Source organism: Sinohyriopsis cumingii, chromosome 5, assembly GCF_028554795.1.
Source record: "Sinohyriopsis cumingii isolate HCF-2022 chromosome 5, ASM2855479v2, whole genome shotgun sequence".
In the NCBI taxonomy this organism is placed as follows: domain Eukaryota; kingdom Metazoa; phylum Mollusca; class Bivalvia; order Unionida; family Unionidae; genus Sinohyriopsis; species Sinohyriopsis cumingii.
In genome coordinates this window covers 150,498,287-150,504,714 of record NC_142965.1, presented here as the reverse complement: position 1 = coordinate 150,504,714, position 6,428 = coordinate 150,498,287, and positions in this window count along the sequence as shown.

Genomic DNA, 6,428 nt, shown 5'->3' with positions numbered 1-6,428 from the left:
TCACCTACCCAGGATACATGTATACAATTAAATAAACTCAAACAAAAATAAAAATACAGTGATCGGTTTAATTTTGTATTATAAAATTATCGAATAATATCAGTAGAGTTTGTTTTTTCCCTTGTCGGTAATCGTCAAAGGAAAGACCCCAAAGACATTCCAAAACAACTCAAGACACATCAAATTATATTATGTTTCATAGATGAAATTATTTTATCAATCGAATAGAAAATCGTTTAATTTAATCTTAAGTGCCCATAAATTGAAAATTAAAAACCCAAGAGATGTTTCAGCTGATGATCTAGTCAGCCACAGTAACGAAAGAGTTATAGTTCGTGCGTCTGATTAACGGTACTGAATAAGAGCGTTCTGTTACATGTGGTTTTATGTATAACCAAAATAGGCTGAAAATGAATTAAATGCTCATTTTATTTTCATTTATCCATATACATTCAGGCCACACCGCGAGGATGTGTTCTTTCCATTACCCATTTTTATTGATGTTCTTTGTTGTTGTTGATGTTGTTGTTTTGTTCTTTGGGGTCTTTTTGCCTTCTTTTTTTTATTTTTTTTTTGTGTTAGACACACACACACACACAGATAGATAGATGCTTTTGTCATTGTTTCCTTTCCTTGTTGATATAATTTATCATAACCTCGCCCTCACCCCCCCCCCCAAAAAAAAAAAAAAAAAAAAAACAGCAGTAGTATAGTTGGATGCTTTAGCATCAATGGAAATCCCAGCAGCAGAGGGGGGTGAATCCGACCACTTTTTAGAAGGTTCCAAATACCGAAATAAGCCTTCCTAAAAAAATAAGGGTTTAATGACCTTAAATCTAAATAACTAACTATGTTGACGGTTCTCCGAGAGGAACTCTCAGGGGGTTAGTTCACGCTATTCTCTGACTAAAAACTCATAGCGAAGTATTACAAAACATGAACCAACTCGAGGTCGCGCCCTAGATGCTGCTATAAATTTATCCAAATATTTTATCAAGACCAAATTGATAACGTGACCGTGGGTCATGTAAGTTTATCGTGATAAATCCATGCGGTGATAACTGAGCCTGACTAAATAAATTTCTAAACTTATTTATGTCCATATCACCGCTACACCAGGTCTGATGAATATTTCGTAACGTGTGAGTATCAACTCTGTTAAGCACACCAAGAACATTACAATTATCCCTGATCACTTTAGGAATTTGTGCATACCGCTGGGTTATATAAATCACATCTGTGCTTCTGTGTCTACCTCTGGAAAATATCCTAGCTGGGTTTTATTGTTTATCAAGCATTACATCATCGTAAACAACCAAATTATTAATAAATCCGTCTAAATCATCAACACTTGGTGCTTTATCAATATCGGTTATAAATTCAATAACATCGTCTCCGTTTTCATTTATCAATTTTGCATTTTCATTAAAATCCTTGAGTACATTATAACATCGCTGGTCATCTACAGACGGTGAAAACAAATACAACTCATTATCAAACTGAGTAACAGTTGCGTCTTACCACTTCCAGATGGACCCATGATAATCATTCGGATAGATTTTGGTAGCGCTGCATGATGCTTGACCGGCTCTTGCTTTCTTGTCACAGAAAAAATCAATTACATTCATGTTATGTAAATAAATCATGGATCTATATTGTGTGAAATGCAGGACGTGTACCACAACAAGTGATCTAACAACTATTACAACTATTACAACAAAAAAATAAATAAATCAGCGGTTACAGGTAAGTGTGAACGATGTGGTACAAAGAAATTTAAATTTATTCCCTCACAGTCAGGTGACAAACCAAAGCCAAAGCCAGCGCCGAAGTCAAAGCCAAAGTCAAATTGAAGAAACGAGATATTCATTTTTGCACCACCGAGAATCCCGAAACCAAAGCCAGCATCGTGGAACGTTTTCAATGCAACTTGAAAGAACGCATCTGGAAATATCTTACGCATCAACACACTCTCAAGTACATCGACAATTACCGCACCTGGTCCAAGTGTACAACTAATCTTTCCATGGGATCATCGGATGTGCCCCCCAAGAAGTGACTCCCGACTACGAAGTGACTGTTTTTGAGCGCCTGTTTGGTGGCCGTCCCCGAGAAAGGTGGAGTGTTGGCAGGAGGAGATTGGGTGCGCATTGGCAAAACCAAACGCACTTTTGGCACAGGTTACTTACCCAACTGGACCACCGAATTGTTTCTTGTCACTGGACGAGTGCGTGGCTGTCATCCTGCCGTCTGCAAATTGGAAGACAAGAACGGGAAGTATTAAAAGGAACGTTTTACTTGTCCGGTTTACAACGCGTGACCAAAAAGGAAGACGAAGTGTACGACATTGAACGCATTCTCGAACGAATAACCCGATAAGAGGGTAAACGACGTGTCAGAGAAGTCAAAGTACGTTGGAAAGGTTATCCTCCTAGTTTTGATATTCGGATCAACGCTTCGGAAGCCCTCGACTGTAAAAATAAGTAACCGTCATGCCCATCCACACAGCCTCCACTGTCACTACAATTGAGACCAATCCTTCACCGAATTCTTCTCTGCTAAATCTACAAAAGCAACCCTTGTGGATGTGGTGTGGAGAACGTGTGCCCAAAACGCAAATCGTCTTTTTCTGCCAAGTCTGTGTGGTGTGTTGTGTCATAGGTGTGGTCGTTGCCAATATGAGTTTGCAAAAAGGAGACAAACAATAGTAGTTAAGTGGGATACCGTAGCCTCAATGGGAATTAACATTACAGACACCCCTGGGAACGTATAGCCTCAATGGAAATTTAACATGGAGAAAAATCGTGGGACGATATAGCCTCAAGGGAAATTAACATGGAGAAAAATCGTGGGACGATATAGCCTCAAGAGGAATTGAACATGGGAATAGGGGACTGTATAGCGTCAAAAGGAATTTAAACAGGGTGGGACTGTATAGCGTCAAGGGAAATTGAACATGGGATTTTTTTTTTTAAATTTTTTTAAAAAAGGGGTAGGCAATCGAAAGTCATTCTCTTTTCGAGAAATGTGGGTAGCCCTGAAAAGGGCCTTTGGGTTTTTTCTTCTTCTTCTTCTAACTCCTTAACTTCTTCCACCATCGTCTTATTTTTTCCATCATTCCTTTCTTCTTCTTCTTTTCTGTTTCCGGCATCCAGTCCGGGTGACCCATGGCTCGGAACTTCTCTTGGATTTTCATCCAGTTAGCGTTTAGTTTCTCTAGTTCTTCCTTTTTCTTTCTATTTTCTTCTTCTTTTCTTTCCTTTGATCACTTTTCTTTGATCTTCTTTACCTCTTCGGTCAGCACATTCCTCATTACTTCTTCCGCTTTCTTAAGCTTGTCTAAGCCCCACTTCACAAAAGACCAATCTGTCCATTCTACAATGTCTTCTAAAAAACACCTTACACTCGTCACATAAACTATGGCTTCATTCAACTTGCCCACTTTCACATACGGTGGGTTAATGAAACCTCTGATTCTCTTCTCCTCATCCTCTATCATTTCTTTTACAATATCTATGGCTAAGTGGAGGCTGGTTACTTGTCTTGAGACGAAGTCTTTTGTCACTGCATGCCTCCATTCCTGTTCAAGCCTTTCTGCTACATTCAATCCATCCACCATCCAATACCAACTTCCCATAAGGTTGTTATACAAAGTTGAAGCTGCTGACATCTTCTTGTTTGCTTATTCCGTAGAATGGGCTCCAATGGCAAACACTGTTAGTTTTATAGTTAAAGCGCGGACGTGATGGAAAACATCCCCCTAAAACAAAATTGATCTTACCTATAACATCACCAAACAACGCGCGGACGTTAAGGAAAACATCCCCCTACTTTCTCATTTCATATAATAAAACCCATACTATACTCTCCACATACGCTAAGAAACAATAAACGAACCCATAATCTACTATTCACACTAACTTACGTGAGCAGTTACAAACACAAACACAAACACACAAACACATACACTCACACTATAAAAAAAGAGTCAGTGTTTATATTCACACTACTCTACCTACACACATTGGCAAATTGATTGTTATTTCTTTTCTAGAGTATTGGGTAGCCCTGAAAAGGGCTGGGTTTTTTTTTTTTTTTGAACTTCATGGACACCTGGTTAATGATGGCACCTTCCAGGCCTGGCGCCACATACACATCTTGTTCTCCAGTTGCTTTTTACTTTTTTGGGGGAGAGAGCAGAGGCGGGATAAATAGCTTCAGAATCCCAATGTTCTGTTTCTGGGATTCTGAAATTTCTTCTCTCCTTTTCCCCCTCTTCTTTGTTTCTTCTCTCCTCTTCCTCTTCTTTGTATCTTCTCTCCGCCTCTTCTTTGTATCTTCTCTCCTCCTCTTCTTTGTTTCTTCTTTCCTCCTCCTCTCTCATCCTTCCCTCTTCCACAATGGCTTCCGCGGCCAGTTCGTTCAACAGGCGCCTGGCATATTCCAGATGCACATGAAGTTCCAACAGTTTCGCTAGTCTGGTGTTCATTCTGGTGTTGATCAATCAACAAGGGTAGCCGGACTGACGAGTGACTTTTAATTTATACTAAAAGCGCGGACGTGAAGGAAAACATCCCCCTAAAACATAAAATTGATCTTACCTAGATCATGACCAAACAACGCGCGGACCTAAAAGAAACACTCACTCACTTTTTTATACTACCCATTCCTATTCTAAAAGATTTTTCATTAATCACTTCAATATACTATTCACATACGCAAAGCAATCCAGTCTAACCCAATCTTAATCTACTATCCACACCAACTTACGTGATCACTTACAAACACACAATCCTATACACTAACACATACACTCACACTATTAAAAAGAGTTAGTGTTTATATTCACACTGCTTGGTTTGACACCTGGGGCATTTCAATCCAACTAAGAAACACGAGTGTGTGGTGTGACTATTCCCACTCATGTCTATTAGCCTTTCAGTCAGGTTGTTAAGGACTAGTTAGTCCTACACCTGAGTGGCTAAATTAAAAAGTACTCTTTGAGTACATAAAAGCCTGGGGGATGAGGCTCCTTTTCCTTCCCCCAGGAGTAATTAAAAATCACGCAGTGCGTGAATAAAAAAGTAGTACATGTTCAAAAGAACAAAAACCACTATAATCCAACTAACTAACTAACTCTACCTACACACATTGGCAAATCGATGGTTATTTCTTTTCTAGAGTATTGGGGTAGCCCTGAAAAGGGCTGGTTTTTGTTTTTTTTTTTGTTTGCTATGGCAATCTTTTAGTTTCTAAGAATGCGTCGTCCTCTGAGGATAGACTTTCTGACGATAGGTCTGCTTCTTCTGAAAGAGAAGAAGAACTCTTTGGTGTCGATACGACAATCGACAAAGCCTCTGTCAGGTTCAGGTTCCTGCTGCTGCTGCTGCTGTTGTTATTGTTGTTGCTGTTGCTGCTGTCTCTGAAGTCTGTACTTCTCTGTCCATTCTTCTTTCTCCCTGTTCACTTCTTCTCTGAAGAGCTCTTCTATCAGGTCTTCAGTGACTTTTACCATTCTCACATTCTCTATCTCTTCAGCTTTCGGTATCAGACTGTGTCTGACCCTATGCAAATTCACGTAAGCTTCGTTTAGCTTAGCTAGTTTGGAGCACATCTTCGTAGGAGGATGAGTCGACAATGGATGGTTAGACTGGAAACTACCCCGGTTCTTAAAATCAAAGCGCGGACGTGAAGGAAAATATTCCTCCACGGTTTTCGAGCCGGAACGTTCAATGAGTGACATGAGAGGGATAGTAAGAAGTCAAAGAGCATGAATCAACATTCTTATAGCCAAACAAACGACAAAGGCATTTTTTTTTTCAAAACACAACATTTTTTATTCAAAAATCACTTAACACTAACCAACAACTCTAACATTTTTTAACAATAATCCAACCATATAACATCAAACATTTTTTCTAATGACAAACATTTTTTTCAATTTACAATCTACTTTAAACAGGGCTGACAACGTTGTGAATGAAATTGTGATTTCCACTGTTGGAAGTCATTAGGCCATTGATGGACACTACGTTTCCTAGCTTGAGACAAAAGATAAGCATAATGGTCACAAAACCATCGATCTACTTTCACATCGTTTCTAGAAGAAGAACGAGGATCAAAATGAGTCACTAAATGTTCTAAGGAATAGCCCAGGCTGCGATGATGCAGAAAATACACACAATATTGTCCACACACCAAGGAATCTGTGCCTTGTAATTTCACATTATTGAATCGGGTGGTCTGAGCATTTCTTCTCATAAAGTCGATGATATCGTCTTCCAAAGGAGGGAATCCATACGAATCAAAATATTCCACACATCCTTCTTGAGGAAAGTAAACGGCTACCCAGTGGGTTCCTGGGAGATGACTGTCATCCGTGTTGATCACGTAAGCTTGATGGTCTTGAGGTTTGCGATGAGGGAGTT